A 23225-nucleotide genomic window follows, 5' to 3' on the forward strand; every position below is an offset into this window, starting at 1 on the left:
AAGGCAGACGGACTAAGAAAAATGGCGGACAACTTAGAGGAAGATGAACAGTTGAGTAATTAATTAGTGGGAGTGGTGAAAAAGATTTCTTTATTTTGAGAAAATAAAGAGTAAAATAAGGAATGATATTTAATTGGTTAGTATTAATTATGGGAGTCGTGTATGTGTATTTTATTTGGGGAAAATAAAGAGTATAATTAGGGGTAAGATTTAATTGGTTTGTATTAATTAGGATTCTAATTTATTTATGTATCTGTTAGATTAAATTTATTAAAAAATAGGAATTTTAGTAATTTTTAAAAAAGAAGGAAAATACGGAGAATATGTAAACTTAAATTGTATATTCTGATAATTATTCCTTAATTATACATTACGCCTTACCCGGTATTGAAATGCATTAAATTTGCAGGGCCATTGAACTTTCTAATTCGACAAATGTACAAGGTGCTCAACTTTTTTTAAAAAAATTTATATGATAATAGTTATCCTAATGTCTTCCATATAATTTCTCATTTGAATCACATGAAAAGCTACCTTTCATTTGAAAACTCAGATTATTATCACTGTTAAATTTAGTATTCCTTAAATTTAATATAATTAGGTTATTCAAAATAATAATAATTTATATTAATTAAAATTAAATAAATATTATATATTTTTTATTTTGTTCATTCCATTTTTTTTATTTTACCAAATTAAGAAAAATTTATTATTTTTTTTCTTAATATTGACTTTATGATTAAGTAACTATATTAAATATTAATAGTCAAATTTAACTTTCAATGCATAATTAATGAAATTAATATATGATAAATAAATTTCTAAGAAATATTTTCTTATGAGTTATGTCAAGTCAATATCGATAAAGTAAAATGAAATTCAAATAAAATGTTTATTTAATCGGATTCATAACTATATGTTTCAATGTACAAGATGTTAATATAATAAAATCTTTAAAGTTAAATGATAATATTTTAAAATTTAAATTTAAATTATTAAAATATATCTAATGATTTTATATAAAAATAATATCATATTAAATTAAATGAAATGAATAATAAATCAACTTTTATCACGATAAGGTTGAATAGTATCTCACTCTTGCTAATATTCCTTAAATAATTAAGAGTTTAATATATATTTGTTGTTTAAATAAAGATATATATTAACAATTTCAATTTTTTTATGATATTGGGCACGTGTTACGGAGCCATTTCTTCTAGTCTACAAATACTAAAAAGCTCAAAGACCGTGTACTCAACTCTTTGAAAACGATCTTTCAATGGATAAGATTATCATATTATTTATGAGTTTAACTGCTATCCATCGATGGTGGACAAAAAAATTACACGGACATTTTATTTTTGGAAATATTTAATTTTTTTAATTAATATATTTTAATATTAAAATAAAAATAATAACATAGTGTTATATGGTAACTTGAATTATAAATTAATTGTACAAATTTAATTAGGATTCTTATTTGTCTTATCAAAAATAAAAAATACATAATTTCTTGTGTTTTCTTAGTTGTATTAACGTTCTTCTTTTTCTACATAAACCATTGAAGCAACCAACTATCCACCATTGAAGCAATTTGAAACAATTATCATGGTAGCGTTTTCCTCGTATATCTTTTTTTACATAACTTATTAAGTCTTTTTCGCAACATGAATAAACGTTTCAAAGAAATATTCTTGTTTTAATGTATGAAGAAATTTATGTTTTGTAGTGATGAAGATATTTAAAGAATACGTTTAAAAACTTTTTAGCAAATTGAAGAAGTTCAATATATTAGCCATGAAAAATATTTAAAATTTTAAAGCTAACTTACCCTATCAGTCTAATATCTAATAATTGTGTATTGCAGGAAACTTTTGAAATCTCTAATTTAGAAGAGCAAAATGCAGAAGGAATTGAAGATTCCTTGGAGGATATAGAAAGCAACATGAATGCAGTTGTATCTTTTGTTCCTCAACTAGGTGAGCAAGAATTAAGAGAGCCTTACATCGGTATGGAATTTCAATCACTTGATACTGGATTTAAATTTTATCTTGATTATGCTCATCGTAATGGTTTTAGTGTGGCGCAAAAATCGAATTAGTAGATCAAGAAAAGATAAATCCATTATTGGTCAAGAGTTTGTTTGTTCAAAAGAAGGATTTCGTTCAAAAAAATGTCTTGAGAGTAATAAGCAACGAGATGAGACTAGAGAGGGGTGCAAAGTAATGATATATATGTCAAAGAAAGAAGAAAAAAAGTGGGTTATAGCTAGGCTTGTCTTGAATCATAATCATGAACTTGCTTCTCCTAATAGTCAGAAATTCTTGCGATCAAAAAGAAAAAAATCAGAGGCTCAAAAAAATCTTATTGATCTCTTAAATAATTCTGGTATTCGTCCAAGTAAAATCGCATCAGTGTTAACTACTCAGGCGGGAGGCATAGAGAATCTCAATATAACTGGACGAGATATTCAGAATTATTTGAGCACTAAAAGGCAAAATTGTCTTGAGAAAGGAGATGCACAATTGATGTTGAAATACTTTCAAAAGCGACAATCTGATAGCCCAGGATTCTTTTATGCAATACAAATGGATGTGGAGGGTCATTTAGCTAATTGTTTTTGGGTAGATGCTAGGTCTAGGATAACTTACAAGAATTTTGGAGATGTTGTCCTATTTGATCCTACATACTTGACAAATAAATATAAGATGCCTTTTGTTCCATTTACCGGAGTTAATAACCATCACCAATCCATTTTATTTGGATGTTCTCTTCTTTGGGATGAAACGGAAGAAACTTTTCAGTGGTTACTTCATACTTGGCAAGAGGCAATGTTTGGTATTTCCCCTCGTACAATAATCACAGATCAAGATGCTGCAATAACAAATGCAGTTGCAAAGGTGTTCCCGAATAGTGCACACCATTTTTGTATGTGACACATTGAGAAGAAGATTCCTGAATATCTAAGTCATGTTTTTCATGCATTTGATGATTTTAAAAATAAATTTAGTAAGTGTTTACATTGTACAACAACTCCTGAGGAATTTGAAATTGCTTGGATCGATATAATGAAAATGTACAATTTAGAAGAGCATATTTGGTTGCGTAAGATATACACCATTCGCGAGAAATGGATTCCAGCATATGTGCGAACTACTTTTTGTGCTGGAATGTCAACAACTCAAAGAAGTGAAAGTATGAATAAATACTTTAAAGATTATCTTAACTCTAGTACGCCAATGAGTGTATTTGTGACGCAATATGATAAAGCTGTTGACGCTAGGTATGACAAAGTAAGGGAGAAGGATTATAAGACAAAGCATTCAAAGGCTATCTTGAAAACATTATATCCAATGGAGGATGAAGCAGCCAAAATATATACCAGAAAAATATTTCAAAAATTTCAAGAAGAGTTAATTCAATCTAAAAAATTTATTTCAGAAAAAATTGAGGTTCAGGATGGGATACATATTTATAAAGTGCATTTGTTTCAGAGAGAAACACCGACATATATTGTTAGGTTGAATCTTGAATTAAAGAATGCTACTTGTTCTTGTCATAAGTTTGAGTTCATGGGAATTTTGTGTAGACATGTGCTTATGATATTTATAAAGAAACAGATTCACTCGCTTCCACCATGTTATTTATTGGATCGATGGACAAGGTATGCAACTACAGAAAAAGCTAATGACATTTCAAGTGCAGGATCGCTTGCGTATAATCTGAAGTCTTCTACTATATGGTTTAATAACATTATGACACATTCTCTTGGGCTCTCTGAACGAGCTACTCGTTCAGAAAAGCATTATAAATTTACATATCAGAAATTGTTGCAACTAAGTAAAGAACTTGATGAACTTCCATATGAGGATAATGATAATGTTTGTGATGATCAAGTTAACGAGTCAAATAATGATTTGAACTCAAGTGAACAAAGAGAAAAATTTAGTTTGCTTGACCCTCCATGCGTGGCTACTAAAGGACGTCCTCGTTCTTTGAGAATGAAAAGTGGTTTAGAAAGTTCTCAGAAGGTTAAAAGAAGCTCTTCGCTGAAATCAAAAAGAGAAACCAAAATCAGAAAAAAAGGCAAAAGAGTAAGGTAATTTTATAGTTTGATCTTTAATTTAATGTGAATTCATTGAATAAATCACATATTTCAATTATTTGCTTAATTTTCAGTTCACACATTAATGTTGAAAAGGAATTCAATAGCAGGGAAACAATCATTAATGCAGATCCTACAATGGTAAGGTTTTATTTTGATAAATTATGTGAATTTTGACTAAGACTTATTCTTATGTATCATTCTCTTTTTAGCTAACAAATTTTTCTTTTATTTAATCATTTTTAAAGGAATTCTCAGCATATTCAGAACCTTTTGAAGGGCAAAGTGGTCGTGCTGATTCATATCCAACCTCATTTATGGTGGGTTTATTTTACTGCGCTTGTATGTATTTTATTTATAGCATATATGCATTTGTAAATAATTACTGTTTCAGGATTTGATGAGAGCAACTTCGTATCCATATCAAAGAGGTTTCTAATCTACAAGGTGACTTGGAGTTTGTGGAATTTAAAACTATAAAGGATGTCTAGAGAGACAATTATTCAAAATTCATTTTGTTCTGTTTTCTTTCTTTGGCAGAATATAAATCCAGGGATATTTTTTGTTCAAGACTTTTTTTTCTTTTAAGTTTACATACAATAACTCAGAGTTTTAGCTTTAGTTTTTTTTGTTGATTGTGTTTTTATTCATAGTGAATTAGTTACTCTTTTATGCCTTCATATATGTTAGCAAGGATACTCCACTCTCTGATACATAGCAGCAGCAATAACAACGTATAGCAACACAAAATTTTCACCGAAAGAATAAAATTTGTAACCAAGCATGCAATTGTAATTAAATCATGGGCCGTATTTAATAGTGTTTGATTTTGTTTGCTTACTCTTATAAGTTTGAATATGTTGATTTTGTTGCACTTTATGTTTCTGGAATAGTTTCATATTAATATTTTGCTAGCATTGCTTCAATGGCAACAAGTACCGGTTCTTATAAAAAAAAATATATGTTGGCAATGATTTTCTTTGAATGATTGAAGTGCTTTCCAATAAGAAAACACAAGAAATTATGTATTTTTTATTTTTGGTAAGACAAATAAGAATCCTAATTAAATTTGTACAATTAATTTATAATTCAAGTTACCATATAACACTCTGTTATTATTTTTATTTTAATATTAATAATATTAAAATATATTAATTAAAAAAATTAAATATTTCCAAAAATAATATGCCCGTGTAATTTTTTGTCCACCGTCGGTGGATAGTAGTTAAACTCATTATTTATTAAAATTATGGAATTAGATGATACTAAGAATTTGAATCATCCAAGTCATAAATCATTTTTCTTACTATTTAAAAAAAATGAATAAGACATATATATCATTCTATACTATGATCAAAATCACAGAGACGCGTCTAAACTTAAATAAGATTCTATTACCTTTTGAAATCATTTTTTTCTTTATATTTTTCTGCATCTTTTGTGCTGACGTGGCTGTCACGACCCAAATCATCGTAATTGACATCCACACTAACTCTCCGGTTGGAGAACCATTACTACATCCCAAACAAGCAACTTAACGAAAAACTAGGCATTTAAAAATACAAAATTAGTTTTGACTAACTAAATTATTTATCAAGGAACCAAATAAATGAATTAACAAAAATGCGGAAATACAACCCCTAAAACATTAAAGCATCATACCAAAACTCTACTAACGACAAGTCTAAAAGGCTACAAACCCCAAACTAAACAACACCTTAATGAATAGTCTGAGTCTGAAAAGAGTGGACTTAAACAAAAGATAACTAAGCGGCCGGAAGAACTAGCTCACTCTTGAATTCAAAATGTTCATTGATGTTCTAAGCGAGGTCTGTAAAAAGACCGCCGGAGAATGGATATACTCAACCAAAATAAAAGCAATTGTAGTATCAGTACACAACCACATAGTATTGATAGGATCACGCGGTTATCCCAAATAGGTGAAACATATATAAGTAACCACAACATTATAAATCGGACATATACCAAACAAATAAAAATATCATCATCATTCACATCAACGAACATTTTCACAATTCTAAACAATATATCATTAAATCATTTTAGAGCAACAAATATTCTTTTAATATCAATCATCGTTAGATATGAACGTATCATCACAAGTATATACACATCACAATTGAGTGGTCCTCTCATGGAACCCAAACTGTTAGTTTGCCGGAACGTGACAATCTGATCTCATAATTATGTCGAAATGTGGCAATCAATCCCATAATTATGCTGAAACGTGGCAACCCGATTCAATACTTGTGCCAAAATGTGGAAACCCGATCAAAGTTATCTTCCCGGAATGTGACAATCCGATCCTCGATCACACACCATCACAAGTACATCATCAAGATCATACAACAAGAGATGATTCATGGCATACAATTATTCAATATTCTCAATTACGATTAGAGTGATCAATAATGTAACATTCGCATACATACGTGTATTATAACGAAGCAATTACAAACATATATCACTCCAACATGAAATAACAACCATCACCTACCCAAAATCCAAGTTTGAATCCCTAAGGCACTCGAGTTTTTTCTTTTCAGATTCTTTTTGCTTGTTGTTGGTCTACAAAAATTAATATAGACAAGGATGAACAATCAAAGGTCTAATTTTTCGAATTATAATAAACACAATAACCCTAGACCAACCCAATGTCCTAAGACCCAAATTAGGTTTTCCCCCACCATAATTCTTAAATCAAAACCCTTCTCCATCGATAATAACCCAAGAAAATAGGTTCTGTGGATCAAAAAATGGATTGAGGATGTTAAAACCTTATCTTTAGCCTCAAGAATGGTGAAAAACCGTCAAGAACTAGTCTGAGATAGCCTCCTTAGCCATAAAAGTCGAAAAATAGAAAATATGGGAATTTAGGGGTTTATTATCGACTTTAAGTCGCGTCTATCCCGCTACAGCGAACCCGTCCCGCTCCAGTTCCCAGAATCCCGCTCTAGTGGCTTCGGCAGAGACATAATATACCCATTCACAAAAAGATCATTTTCGGGAGTTCTAATCGCTTGAATTCGATTCCGTAAAGTGATACAAGTTTCTTATAGTATTATCTATACACTTATATAATAAAATTCACAATTAGATCTCTCATTCATTACTAGATTTCCCTACACCTTGATGCCTCCTATTTCATTCAAATTTGGACTAGGTTGGAAAATACCAAGTTACTACCAAAAAATTTCATGAGCCCAATTATTTCTTCATTAACTTCTTCGTAATGACGAAATCAGGTCATTACAGTGACACCTTCAATTACCAAGTTAGTTGTCTTTGTACACACTTGTCTAACACGTGTGTAAATATTATTTTTTAAAACAAAAATTATTATTATTCTTTTAAATATATTCTTATTATCTTTATTCAGCATTTAAATTAAGTTAATACTCAATTTTTGTTACCTTTAATATAAACTTTTTTTCCATACCTTCATTTATTATGTTGTTCTTTTTTATTTTTCTATTGATTTTGTTTATTATGATTATTTTCATAGTCTTTTGTTTTGATTTAGTTTTGACTTTAATTCAAAATATCTTGTATTTAAAATAAGCGAATCTTGATCGGATATCAAAATAAGTGAAGAGGATCAAATAAAATATAAAAAAAATACAAATATAAAAATTAAACGACACTTTTATTTTAAAATTAATTAAAAAAGTGAAAAGATGATAAATTAATTTGAAAAAGTTTAAAATGAGAAAGAGATTTAAAAAAATATTTTTCAAAGAATGAAATAAAAATAATTTATATATATATATATATATATATATATATATATATATATATTATTTTTAATATCAATAAATATGTATACTAACTGATTAGAAAATTGTCAATTACATGACCTTTATCTCATTTGTCTACCCATCACTTGTTTTCCAAAGAGTGTGCACACTCTATTTGCCAAACCAACATTTATGATGTTTTTATTTCATTTTAAATTAATTTTTTTGGGGGGGTGGTGGTGATAGGAGGTACTTGTGTTAAGTTTTGGTGTCTGTAGGATTTCATAAATAGCCTTATCAATTAATTGTAGTGTGTTGGGTTTTAGCAAGTGTAAATGGAAAAGAAAAGAGAGAATATGAAAAGTGAGGGAACAACTTTGGAGGGAAAGTGAAAAATCATTTGCAAAGTGCAAATGAAAAGTCATTTCTCCCATATCGACAAAAGAAAGGGAAATTTTTGTCCTTATAGAAGGAAACACTTCCATTACTTCTTAAAGAGCTAAGAAGAAGATGCCCCTCGCGCCGTCGTCGTCGCTCACTCGGGTTTGGATTTTGGATTTGGATTCGGCAAATGATGTGATAGATTGATAAATTTTTTGGACAAAATTTATTTAATCAGTTTTTGTTAAATCAAATAAATCCTGTAAATATTATCTCTTATAAATTTGCGGGTAACGGTAACATTTCGAAAAGTCGTTACTTTTCCGAAAAGTCGTTACTTTTCAAAAAGTAGTTATTTTCCTAACAGACACATTTTTCGAAAAGTTGTTATTTTTTTCCAAAAGACACAACTTTGTGGAATAAACGGGTCTGAACAGATTTCTCTGAATAGACACATTTCTTGCTGGAAATTGCTATAAAAGGAAGTCAATTTTCGATTTTTCAAACACTGAAAATTTTCCTTTCTCTGCATTTATTTTTCTCTCAAATAAAATCAAAGTGTCGATCGACTGAGTTTGTATGACTTGTTGCTGTTCTTAAGTTTGTTGAAGTTAAAGAAGTTTGAGGTATCACTATTTCTTTAACAGGTTTAATCTATTTTATCTTGGGAGAAATTAATCCATAACCTTGGGTACAGTGAGGGGATTAAATTTCTTAAGGACACATAGTAGTTTATGTGGACTCGGATTAATTCTTGTATTTTATATTTTTTCTGCTTCATCTTATTCTGTTTCTGTTTGTTAACCTTATAAATACAGGTTATTGTAAGAATAACAATCTTAAGAAATTTAACAGTTTCTGTATTTGAGGTTTCTGGAGATTAAAACCTTTATGGTTTTCTACTCTGCTTGAATTTTTAAAATTCATTCGACTAATGATTAAAAGAACATAAAAACTTTATCGTTAAATCACAAACAGTTTGTGTAAAGATTTTTTTCTTTACTGTTAGTATTTCAAATACTTAATTTATCTGCCATTTGTGACAGAAAAAAAAAAGACTAATTCAAGTCAAACAAATGCTGGAACAGTAAGTGCTGCAACAACAACGGTTGCACATAATCGTTCAAATGCTGCCTTAGCATCGGCTGAGAAACCTACAAAGTTTTCTGGAGTCGACTTTAAGAGATAGCAGCAAAGGATGTTCTTTTATCTCACTACGTTGAGTCTGCAGAAGTTCATCAATGAGAATGTTCCTGTTATGGCAGATGAAGCTCCGGCTGATGAACGATTCTTGGTAACAGAAGCATGGACACACTCAAATTTTTTGTGTAAAAAATATATTTTGAGTGGTCTGCAAGATGATTTGTACAATGTGTACAACAATGTCAAAACTTCAAAAGAACTCTGGGATGCTTTAGAAAAGAAGTACAAAACAAAAGATGCCGGAATGAGGAAATTCATTGTGGCAAAATTTCTGGACTATAAGATGATAGACAGTGAGACTGTCGTCACCGAAGTTCAAGAATTGCAGGCCATAATCCATGATCTCCTTGCTGAAGGTATAAATTTATTTAATGCCTATGTTAGATATATTATGTTTTCCCTTAATACTCACATAACCTTTAATGTAGGATTGATTGTGAATGATGATTTTCAAGTAGTTGCAATCATTGAAAAGTTACCTTCATTGTGGAAGGAATTTAAAAACTACTTGAAACACAAACGCAATGAGATGACTGTTGAAGATCTCATAGTAAGGTGTAGAATCGAAGAGGATAATAAGGCTGCAGAAAAGAGGTCACGTGGTAATTCAGCAATGTATGAAGTAAATTTTGTTGAAGAATATCCCACAAAATTAAGGAAAAGAAAGAAAGCATATGGTCCAAAAAGCAATCCTCCTAAGAAGAAATTCAATGGAAAATGTTTTAATTGTGGTAAACATGGTCATAGGGCTAATGAATGCCGGGGTCCTAAGAAGGACAAGAAAAAGAAAGATCAAGCAAACTTGGCTGAATCCAAAGGAGAAATGGACGATCTCTATGCAATGCTTTCAGAATGTAACTTGATTGGAAATCCAAGAGAATGGTGGATAGATTCTGGTGCCTCATGCCATGTTTGTGCCAACAAAGAATTATTTTCATCATATACTCCAGCACTTACAGATGAAAAATTGTTTATAGCAAACTCCGCTGTTGCAAAGGTGGAAGGAACTGACAAAGTCCTATTAAAGATGACATCAGACAAAGTGGTGATTTTGTATAGGGTCTCATATGTTCCAGAATTGAGAAAGAATTTAGTTTCAATTCCAATTCTGACCAAGAATGGATTTAAATGTATATTTGTTTCTGATAAAGTAGTAGTAAGCAAAAATGATATGTATGTAGGAAAAGGCTACCTTAGTGATGGCCTTTTCAAACTCAATGTAATTGCAGTTGATATAAATAAAGATTTGTTTCTTCTTACTTGCTTGAGTCTAAATGTTTATGGCATGAACGTTTGGGACACGTTAATAACAAAACCATGTAAAAACTGATTAACTTAAATATTTTGCCAAAATTTGAGTGCAATAAATCAAAATGTCAAATTTGTGTTGAATCTAAGTATGCTAAGCATTCTTATAAATCTGTTGAAAGGAATTCAAATCCTTTAGAATTGATTCACACTGATATTTGTGACATGAAGTCAACACCATCACGTGGTGGGAAAAAGTATTTCATAACTTTTATTGAAGATTGCACTAGATATTGTTATGTCTATTTGCTAAATAGTAAGGATGAAGCAATAGATGCATTTAGGCAATATAAAATTGAAGTTGAAAATCAGTTCGATAAAAAGATCAAAATGATCATAAGTGATAGAGGTGGAGAATATGAATCTCCATTTGCAGAAACATGTTTAGAAAATGGAATAATCCATCAAACTACTGCTCCCTACACTCCCCAGTCTAATGAAATTGTAGAAAGAAAAAACCAAACTTTAAAAGAAATGATGAATGCATTACTTATAAGTTCAGGTTTACTACTGAACTTGTGGGGGAAGCTATCCTTACAGCAAATCAGATACTTAACAGAGTGACTCACTCAAAGACAAATGTAATTCCATATGAGAAATGGAAAGGTAGAAAACCCAATTTGAAATATTTCAAAGTGGGGGTGTCTAGCCAAAGTCCAATTTCCTATACCTAAGAGGGTAAAAATAGGACCTAAGACTGTGGATTGTGTATTCATTGGATATGCCACAAACAATAAGGCAAGTAGATTTTTGGTTCATAAGTCCGAACATCCGGATATTCATGATAATACGGTAATGGAATCAAATAGTGCTGAATTTTTTGAACATATCTATCCATATAAAACTAGACTTGAGTCATCTAGTGGGGGATCTAAACAACCCAGAGAAGAACCAAAAGAGAATGAACAAAATGAAGAAAGTCCAAGACGCATTAAACGTCAAAAGACATCTACTTCATTTGGATCAAACTTTTAACATTTCTTCTTGAAAGTGAGCCTCAAATATTCAAGGAAACAATGTTGTCTAGCGACTCAAACTTTTGGAAGGAGACTGTTAATAGTGAAATTGAATCAATCTTAAGCAATCACACTTGGGAGTTGGTTGATCTTACTCCAGGGAACAAACCCTTGGGTTCAAAATGGATCTTTAAAAGAAAGATGAAAGACGATGGAACTATTGACAAATATAAAGCAATAATTGTTGTCAAAGGTTTTAGACAAAAAGAAGGTCTTGATTATTTTGACACATACTCGCCAGTGAATAGGATTACATCAATTCGGATGTTAATTGCACTAGCTGCAGTATACGGTCTTGAAATTCATCAAATGGATGTGAAAACAGCCTTCTTAAATAAAGATCTTAAAGAGGAAATTTACATAGAACAGCTTGAGGGTTTTGTAGTTCGTGGTAAAGAAAAGAAAGTGTGCAAACTTATTAAGTCACTTTATGGACTAAAACAAGCACCAAAACAATGGCATGCAAAGTTTGATCAAACTATGTTGTCAAATGGATTTAAGATCAATGAATGTGATAAATGTGTTTACATTAATGATACTCCAAATCAGGAAGTTATTTTATGCCTATATGTAGATGATATGCTTTAATGAGCAAAAACATTGCTAATATAAAAGCTACAAAGAATATGCTTGCTAGTAAGTTTGATATATAAGATTTAGGAGTTGATGATGTGATATTAGGAATTAAAATTCTTAAAACTCCTAACGGTCTAGCATTGTCTCAAACTCATTATATTCAAAAGATACTTGAAAAATTCAAATTTTTGAATTTTAAAAGGGCAAAGACTCCAATTGATGTAAATCTTCATCTTGCAAAGAATAAAGGTGAAAGTCAGTCTCAATTGGACTATGCTAGCGTATTGGAAAGCTTAATGTCATGAATTGTACACGACCAGACATAGCTTGTGCTATCAGTAAACTGAGTCGATACACAAGTAATCCTAATCATAATCATTGGTTGGCAATGAAGAGAGTTTTTGGATACTTAGATGACACTCAAAACTATGCTTTACATTACAACAAATATCCAACCGTTCTTGAAGGATATAGTGATGCAAATTGGATTACAGGGTCAACCGAAACAAAAGCCATAAGTGGATACGTTTTTACTATTGGTGGAGGAGCAATATCTTGGAAATCATCCAAACAAACATGTATAGCTCACTCTACAATGGAGTCTGAATTCATTGCTTTAGACAAGGCAGGTGAAGAAGCTGAATGACTCTAAAATTTCTTAGAAGATATTCAATTTTGGCCCAAACCAATGGCCCCTATATGCATACATTGTGATAGTCAAGCTGCAATAGGAAGCGCTGAAAACATTATGTATAATGGCAAGTCTCGTCACATAAGATGAAAACATAACTATGTGAGACAACTAGTGGAATTATCACAATTGACTATGTGAAGTCAAAAGATAATGTGTCGGATCCACTTACAAAAGGCCTAAATAGAGAGGGAGTTGAGAAATCATCGACGGGAATGGGACTATGGACGAGAACAAGTCATCGTGGCGGTAACTCTACCTAGAAGACTAGAGATCCAAGATCTAGGTTCAAGGAGATAAAACAAAGTCATTGATGACGGTTCAACATTGTCAAAGGAAAAGAAAAAAAAATTATTATTATTTTATGGTCCATTCTCATGATGAGACAATGTTTAGTAACCAGGATAAAGACATAAGGACTTTTTAACGATTTCTAAGTTTGATACAGGGAATATCAAATGGTGTATCTATGGGATAACACATTTAGAAATCACCTATGTAAGTGTGAAGTGTAAGCCGCTTCAAGGAGAATCCGGTAAGGCCAGTTCTTTAAGCACTTACTATCCAAGATGTGTTCATGGCTGAACGAACAAAACAATAAGAACTAAGAACAGTTCAAGGGTTGATTGTGTGACATATGTTGTCTAGGTATACACCAAAGCTCGACGGCTCAAAGATATCAAATCTACCGATTGACCGAGTATATCCGATATATGTTCACTACAGAAAGTTTAAAGGGAAACCTATTTATCCAGATGCGATTAACCTTTACCTACAAGACACACAAGTTTTTTCATGCATATGTTTTAACAATAGCCTTCCCCATTCATTTGGGTGATTGTTGGGTTTTAGCAAGTGTGAATGGGAAAAGAAAAGAGAGAATATTGAAAGTGAGGGAACTACTTTGGAGGGAAAATGAAAAGTCATTTGCAAAGTGCAAATGAAAAGTCATTTCTCCCACATCGGAAAAAGAAAGGGAAATTCTTGTCATTATAGAAGGAAACACTTCCATTACTTCTTAAAGAGCTAAGAAAAAGATGCCCCTCGCGCCGTCATCGTCGCTCGCTCGACTTTGGCTTTTGGATTTGAATTTGGATTTGGCAAATGATGTCATTGATTGATAATTTTTTTGGACAAAATTTATTTAATCAGTTTTGGTTAAATCAAATAAATCTTGTTAATATTATCTCTTATAAATTTGCGGGTAACGGTAACATTCCGTAAAGTCTTTACTTTTCCGAAAAGTCGTTACTTTCCAAAAAGTAGTTATTTTCCTAATAGACACATTTTTTCAAAAAGTTGTTATTTTTTCCAAAAGACACAACTTTGTGGAATAAACGGGTCTGAACAGATTTCTTTGAACAGATACGTTTCTTGCTGAAAATGGCTATAAAAGGAAGTCAATTTTCGATTTTTCAAACACTGAAAATTTTTCTTTCTCTGCATTTAATTTTCTCTCAAATAAAATCAAAGTGTCGATCGACTAAGTCTGTGTGACTTGTTGCTGTTCTTAAGTTCGTTGAAGTTAAAGAAGTTTGAGGTACCACTATTTCTTTAACAGGTTTAATCCGTTTTATCTTGGGAGAAATTAATCCATAACCTTGGGTACAGTGAGGGGATTAAATTTATTAAGGAACACAGTAGTTTCTGTGGACTCGAATTAATTCTTGTATTTTATATTTTTTCTGCTTCATCTTATTTCTGTTTCTATTTATTAACCTTATAAATACAGGTTATTATAAAAATAGTGTTTGTCGACCATCAATCAACACTAAGCAATCTATTGACTTATTAGACAAATCAAAATTCAAATAGTTAAATATCTTTTTACATTTAAAATTAGAAGCATCTCAATTCTTCAGTACATGCAAAATAAATATTTAGGATAAGTTCTGTAGACTTAAATTATTTCTGAAATAAGGTATTAACATTTCACATATATATACACATAGAAACGCGATATTACTCAAACGTGTTAATAAAAAATAATTCCATATAAAAGAAATAATTAAAATTTAACATGATGTGAAAATAAATAAATAAATCTTTAGCACCTTGAATATGATTTTGCGAGCCATATCTTTGTTCGCAAAATCATCTTCTTCCATATTTATAAAAGTTGAGAATTTCGAAGTTTTTACTACCATGTTAGGATCGGGTGATAATATTTTCAAATTCCAATTATGATAACTGAAGCAAATGAACTTGATTTGAATGTATTTTGTCTCAAAGAAGAATTGAAACCAATATTTGGATTGGCTTTTCAAGTTCGTAAGTAAATCTTAGGTTTTGGTAAATGTAAACATTCATTTTTATTGCAAATATATGATAGTTCTAAATATAATTCAAGAAAAAGATGAACAAGTTAAATTTTCGCAAAATATATTTCTATTATATACACGATTTAGGTCAACTATCGCATTATAGCATATGATTTTTTTTACCTTATTAGGATTTATTTTATTTTTTAATCTATTTTGACTAAATGATAACGAGTTACCAAAGTGTTACATACGAATCTATAGATCATAAGAAGTCAAATCATAAAGGTGTGTTAGCATATGTATGTCATCACTTATACATCTATTTTTTTCTCCTAAAAGGAAGACACTTGGGCAAGTTCTCATTAGGTATACTAATTTATTTAATATATATATATATATATATATATATATAGCTTGAAACTTTGTTAAAATGTTGATTGAATTTTTTTGTTCCTTATTAAATCATCATTGACTATTTTTCTTAAACTTATCACCATAATATTTAAAATGAAAGAGTCTATAAATATATAATAAAAAGAAAAATATTTAAAATTAAGGAATCGAAAAGTATATGATAGGAGGTATTAGGAAAATCAATAATTAAGAAGTCATAAAATATATAGTAAGAGAAAAATGTATGTTAAGATATAGATTAGGATAATTAATAATTAAGGAATTCTAAAATTTATGGCAAGAAGAAATATATGTTTTTCCATCCTAAAATATATGGAAGAGTTCTTAAGTTTTTTAGCTAAATTTGAATAATGTTTTTTAAATATTCTTACGTCATTCTTTATTAAACAAGATCTGAAAATGTAGAAAAATAATAACATTGTTATTTATATTAAACAAAACTTGTCCACACCCAATGTATACACCTAGTATAATTCGACTAACCACATAAGATAAGTTAAAATTTATTAGCAGTCTTATTTTAAATTTAAAAATAATATATATTTCTTGAAAAGGAGCCTACACATAATATTAAGTTTAGTTAGTTTCTTATATATCTAAGCATATATGTATATTGAAAGAATAATTGAGATCAATGTTTGTCAAGTTGAAAACAAAATACTCATATTTTTGCTTGTACATATTGAAAAAATGCTTTCTGTGTTATTAGCACAATAGTCCTTTCATGATAGACAGATTTGTAACAGAGCATAACCATGAAATGGCTTCACCAAATAAAGTACATTTGTTAACTAATGAGTTCCAAACGTGTATGTATTTTTATTCGTGCTTTGTCAAATTTTATTATAAAAATATTGACAATTCACAATGATTGATTTATCTATTTTACTTTTTCTATTATTATTTTGGATATTTTTAGAAAATGTTGAGTATTAATTTAATTTAGTTAAAACTTTGTAATTAGAGAAAATAATTTTTGTTTTTATTTTCCAAAATAGGGTGAGAGCTGTCGAGATTTTAAAATTCACTTGATATTTCTACACAAAGTAAAATAATTTATTCCATAGTTTCTATTTCTTATAAAAGTATGAATACCTCTTACGACTATATTTATGTAATATTACTGAAGTTGAATAATTAAATGCAATCTTCTTAGTTATACTTTAATTTTCACAATAGAAATATTCAAGAACTAGAAATATGTACTTGAATTAAAATAACCGTTCGACACTAAGTTACTTTCGATTACTTTACTTGTTGTAGCTAATTATTACACTATTTGCCTCTGTTGAGTATAAATAAGTGCATAACTAATTAGAGAAAATACCCAAGTATGCCCTCAACCTATGTCCGAAATTCTAGAGACACACTTATACTATACTAAGGTCCTATTACCCCCTGAACTTATTTTATATGTAATTTTCTACCTCTTTTTAGCCTACGTGGCACTAGTTCGAAAAAAAAGTCAATCATCGTTGGGCCCACAAGATAGTGCCACGTTAGCTAAAAAGGGGTAAAAAATTATTAATAAAATAAGTTAAGGGGGATAATAGGACCTTAGTATAGTATAAGTGTGTTTCGAAGATTTCGGGCATAGGTTGAAGGGGTACTTGGACCTTATCCCTAACTAATTATAATATAAAATTGATAGATCTCACATACTATAATTCAACAACCTGATCAATACTTCAATTAATAGTATTACTTTTTCTGCCTCTCTCGATTACAGAGTTAGTAATATATTAATATGTAGTATAAGATAGACAATCTTTAGTTGATAAAATACCATCTAAATGCATTAGTTTAGCACTTAAACTACATAAACATTTAAATACACCCTTAATAACTTTCAAGTGATTTTTTCAACTCTTTCAACACCAAACCAACGCGTATAAAAATATCTTTTGTTTGCACGTTAATCATCTGGTTTACTTCAAAGTTTATATATATATATATATATATATATATATATATATATATATAATCCCTTTTATCCCTCTAATGGTAATATCTGACCGAGAACGACCTTAATATCCATTTGATGAACAATCTTCACCTTCAAAGAACCCTACTTTACTTTTTTTCCTTACCACCTCAATCATCCGAAAAATGGAGATCCAATTTCTTATCTTTTCATGATTAATCTTAAATCTTAGCTCTTAAAACCCAAAAGCTGAATCTTTAAAGGAATAATTTTTCTTCGAGAAAAGGTCAAATTCAAACATATTCTTCTTCATCTATTATTTTAAGTATTGTTTTCTCCCTTTTACATATTGCTAGTTTTTTCTTGCACAAAATGTGATTAATTAACTTGACCAACCATTGTATGAAAGAAGATGATCAAACTACAAAGAAAACATTTTATTCTAATCATGGATTCATGGTACGTTAGAAAATAATTTGGACTTCGAATAATCACAAAAAAAAAAGAAATTGTTCATGATGTTCTTAATATGGGATAAAGTATAATTTTTTCTTATTTTTCTGCCGATTGAGAAATTTTATTAAATACTAAATCCTTCAATCTTTTACTCTATTGAAAAGTCTTGATCTTGTCACTTTTGTTTCAAAAAATTAACAATAAAACTTATTTTTATTTTTATTTTGGGATAGAAAGGGGATATGAGTTGTTATTTAAACAAATACCAAAGAGCTCACGGACTGTGTACTCTACTTTTTGAAAATGTAATTTTCAATGGTAAAATTATCATAATATTTATTAAAATCATCGCATAAGATGGTATTAAGAATTAGAACAACCAACTCATAAATCATTTTCCTTACTATTAAAAAAATTGAATAAGACATAAATATTCTTTTTGACTATGACCCAAATCACAGAGACACATCTAAACTTAACTAAGGTCCTATTACTCTTTCAACTCAACTTTTTCTTTATATTTTTGTGCACCTTTTGTTCTGACGTGACTGTCACAACCCAAACCGTCGTGATTGACATCCACACTAATCCTCTGCTGGGAGAACCATTACTACAACCAAACCAAGCAAATTAACGAAAATCTAGCATTTAAAATAGAAAAGCAGTCTTAAATAACTAAATCATTGTATTTTTAACACTAATGCGGAAAAATAACAACTTGAAAGTCATTGTACCAAAACTCTACGAGCAACAAGTCTAAAAGGGTACAACCCTAAAACTAAACAACACCTTAACGAATAGTCTGATTTGGAAATGAGTGAATTTAACCAAAACAGAATTCAAGATAGCCCGGAAGAACTAGATCACCCTTGAATTCAAAACATTCATTGATGTTCTAAATGAGATATGTCAATAGCCGCCGGAAGATGCCCTATACTCTACCAAAAAAAGTGCAATTGCAGTATCAGTATACAACTACAATGTATTGGTAAGATCACACGGCTATCCCAAATAGGTAAAACACATATAAGTAACCACAACATTATAAAACAGACATATACCAAACATATAAAATATCATCATCATTCACATCAACGAATAGTTCCAGTATTCTCAACAATATACCATTATATCATTTTAGAGCAACAAATAGTCTTTCATTACTAATTATCTTTAGATATGAACGTAATCATGACAAGTATATACACATCACAATTGAATGCTCCTTTCACGGAACCCAAACTCAAATTGTTAGCTTGCCAGAATGTGGTAATTTGATTCCATAATTATGTCAAAACGTGACAATTGATCCCATAAGTATTTCGAAATGTGGCAACCCGATTCAAAAGTTGTGCCAAAACGTGGAAATCTGATCAAAGTTAGCTTGTTCGAATGTGACAATTGGATCCCAATCGTACACCACAATCACAATCACAAGTACATCATCAAGAATATACAACCAGAGATGATTCATGACATACAATTATTCAATATTCACAATTACAATTAGCGTGATCAATAATACAATATTCGCGTACATACCTGTATTATAACGAAGCAATTACAAATATATATCACACCAACAAGAAATCACAACCATCATCTACTTCAAATCCAAGCTTGAATCCCTAAGGCACTTGAATTTTCCCTTTCTAAATTCTTTTCGCTTGTTCTAGGTCTACAATAATGAATATACGCAAGTATCAACAATCAAAAGTCTAATTATTTGGATTATAACAAACACAACAATTCTAGACCTACCCATTATCCGAATACCTTAAATTAAGATTTTTCCCACCATAATTATGTAATTAAACCCTTTCCCATCGATAATAACCCAAGAAAATAGGTTCTATGGATCGTAAAATGGATTTGAGGTGTTCAAACCTTAGCTTTAGCCTCAAGAATGATGAAAAACTGTCAAGAACTCGTCTGGGGTCGCCTCCTTAGCCTAAAAGTCGAAAAATAGCAAATATGGGGATTTAGGAGTTTATTAGCCACTTAAAGTCGCATATGTCCCACTATAGCGGAGCCATCCCGCTCAAGCACCCAAAATCCTGCTTTAGCAGCCTCGACAGAGGCAGAATGTACCCATTCACAAAAAGAGAATTTTCGGGAGTTCTATTTGCCCGAATTCCATTTCGTAAAGTGGTACGAGTTTTTATCGTCTTACCTATCTACTCATGTAATAAAATTCACAATTAGATCTCTCATTCATTACTAGATTTCCGTACACCTTGATGCCTCTGATTTTATCCAAATTTGTACTAGGTTGGAAAATTCCAAATTACTACCTAAAAGTTTTCTGGCCCTAATTCTTTCTTCATTGACTTTTTGATAATGATGGAATCAGGTCATTACAGTAACACCTTCAAGCACCCATGTTGGTTGTCTTTGTACACACTTGTTTGCCACATTTGTAATTATTATTTTCAAACCAAAATTTTTATTTTTTTTTAAAAAATATTTTTATTTTCTTTATTTTGTATTTAAATTTAGTTAATACTCTCTTTTTTTAACCTTGCATCCAAACTTTATTTTCATACCTCAATTCATTCTTTTTTTCTCTTTTATATTTTTATTGATTTTATTTAATTTTATTATTTTCTTAGTCTTTTGTTTTGATTTAATTTCAACTTTAATTCAAAATATCTTGGATTTAAAATAAGTGAATCTCGAACAAATATCAAGATTAATGAAGAGGATCAAATAAAATATAAAAAAAATACAAAAGTTAAAATTAAAGGACACTTTTATTTTGGGATAATACTCAATTATTCCCCTAGCCTATACTCAAAATTCCTACGACACACCTTATCTTTGATGAGGTCCTATTACCCCCTCCAACTTTTTTTAAAGTAATATATTACCCCTTGCGTGCCTACGTGGCAAAAATCGTGATTTCACCCATCTAGGGCGCGTGAGTGCAGCTTTTGGCTAACAATGACCAATAAAAATGAGCCACGTGTCAAAGCAATTTGAAAAAAAATTTAAAAATAAAATTTATTGTTTCTCTCAAAGCATCTTCTTCCTCTTTTTAAAAAAATAACCCCATGTTTATGGTTCTTCATTTTTGAAGAAGCTCCATCCATTATCATTCAAGTGTTGGGTATGTAGCAAGAATTGATGGGAATTAATGGGAAGGAGAGGAATTTGAAAAGTTTAGGACTTGAAAGGTTGGGAACTTGAAAAGTCCTCTAATGCTTTAATAAAAAAGCCAATAGTCCCTCATCGGTAATGGAAATGAAAATAGGAGAGTTTAAATAAATAAACTCTCCTATTAATTATTAAAAGAATAGGAAAGAGGGACCCCCCTCGCGCCGTCGTCGTCGTCGCTCGCTTCGGCTTCGGCTTTGGCTTTAGCAAATGATCGATCGAGAGATAATTTTTTGGAAAAATTTATTTTTGTTATTTATTTAATTAATTAAATGGCCAAAAATTATTTTCAATTAATCAGTTGATAACAGAAATTAACCGAAATATTTTCAACTTTTTAGTTAACCCGACCCGACTCGGATCCGCGCGCGTGACCCTTTTTAAATTCCGTTATATTTAAAAAATTCCCGCCACTGTTCTGAAAGGTTGCAACTTTCAGGAACAGTCAATACCATTTGAAAGTTTGCAACCTTTCATTAATGGTTGTGTCAATTCTGAAAGGGTTGCAACCTTTCAGAATATATTATTCTTGCCTATAAATACCATTCAGTCTCTAAAATATTTACAACGAATTTTTTGATCTTCCTTCTTCTTAAAAACACATTTTTCTTCGTGTACTTTCCTGCTGTGGATTGATTCGCTGACAGTAGAGTTTTTGGTATCTATACTCTACCGATTAAGATCATTTTACCCTGGGAGGTTATATTTCAAATCAAACCTCGGATACTAGAGGGGAATAATTTCCTTAAGGGAACACTGTGAATTCAGTGGACTTGATTTTCTTCCTAAATTATCAAAAAGAGTATTCAAGATTCTGGTAAGTTTTACAGATTAAATTATTTTTACAAATAAAATTCTGTTCATCTTAGTTACTGGTTCTAAAAATCTCAGTTACTTCGTGTTTCTGAATGATTTATTACAACCAGTAATTTCTGATTTTCTTAACACAGATTGGCAACAACACTTTGGTAACTCATTATTATTTAGTCAAAAATAGACTAAAAAATAAAATAAATCCTAATAAGGTAAAAAATTTATCATATGATACAATGTGATAGTTGGCCTAAATCATATATATAATAGAAATATTTTTTGTGAAAATTAAACTTGTTCATCTTTTCTAGAATTATATTTAGAAGTATCATATATTTACAATAAAAATGGATGTTTACATTTACCAAAACCTAAGATTTACTTACGAACTTGAAAAGCCAATTCTAAAGTTTTAGAATTTCTTTCAACAGACTTATAAGGATGTTTAACAAACTTACTTTCCACACAAATTTCACATTTCGTTCTATCACATTTAAAATCAGGCAATACTTCTAGATTAACCAATTTTCGCAAGGCTTTGTAATTTACATGTCCCAAATGGGCATGCCATAAATCACTTAACTCCAATAAGTAAACAGAAGCAAAATTTTTATTAATACTGTCAATAACCATTACATTTAGTTTGAAAAGACCCTCATTGAGGTAGCCCTTTCCTATAAACATTTCATTGTTACTTATTACAGCTTTATCACTAACTAGGACACACTTAAACCCGTTCTTAACGAGTAGTGCAGAAGAAACTAAATTCTTCGTAATAGTAGGGACATGCAGAACATTGTTTAAAGTCAACACTTTGCCGGATGTCATTTTCAGCATTACTTTCCCAGTTCCTGCAATCGTTGCTGTTGTTGTGTTTCCCATGAATAAATCTTCATCGTACTCAGCAGGAGTGTACGTTGCAAAGGCTTCTTTTGCAGAGCAAATATGTCTAGTAGCACCTGCGTCGAGAAACCACTCTTTGGGATTTCCAACTAAGTTACACTGTGATATCATTGCACACAAGTCATCTGCATCTTCCATCTTTTACACGATGTTTGCTTGACTTTTGCCTTTGCCTTTGTTTTTGTCCTTTCTTGGAGCATGACAATCAGAAGATCTATGACCAGCCTTGCCACAATTATAACAGTTGCCTTTGA

The sequence above is a fragment of the Solanum lycopersicum genome, chromosome 5 (assembly GCF_036512215.1).
Source record: "Solanum lycopersicum chromosome 5, SLM_r2.1".
In the NCBI taxonomy this organism is placed as follows: domain Eukaryota; kingdom Viridiplantae; phylum Streptophyta; class Magnoliopsida; order Solanales; family Solanaceae; genus Solanum; species Solanum lycopersicum.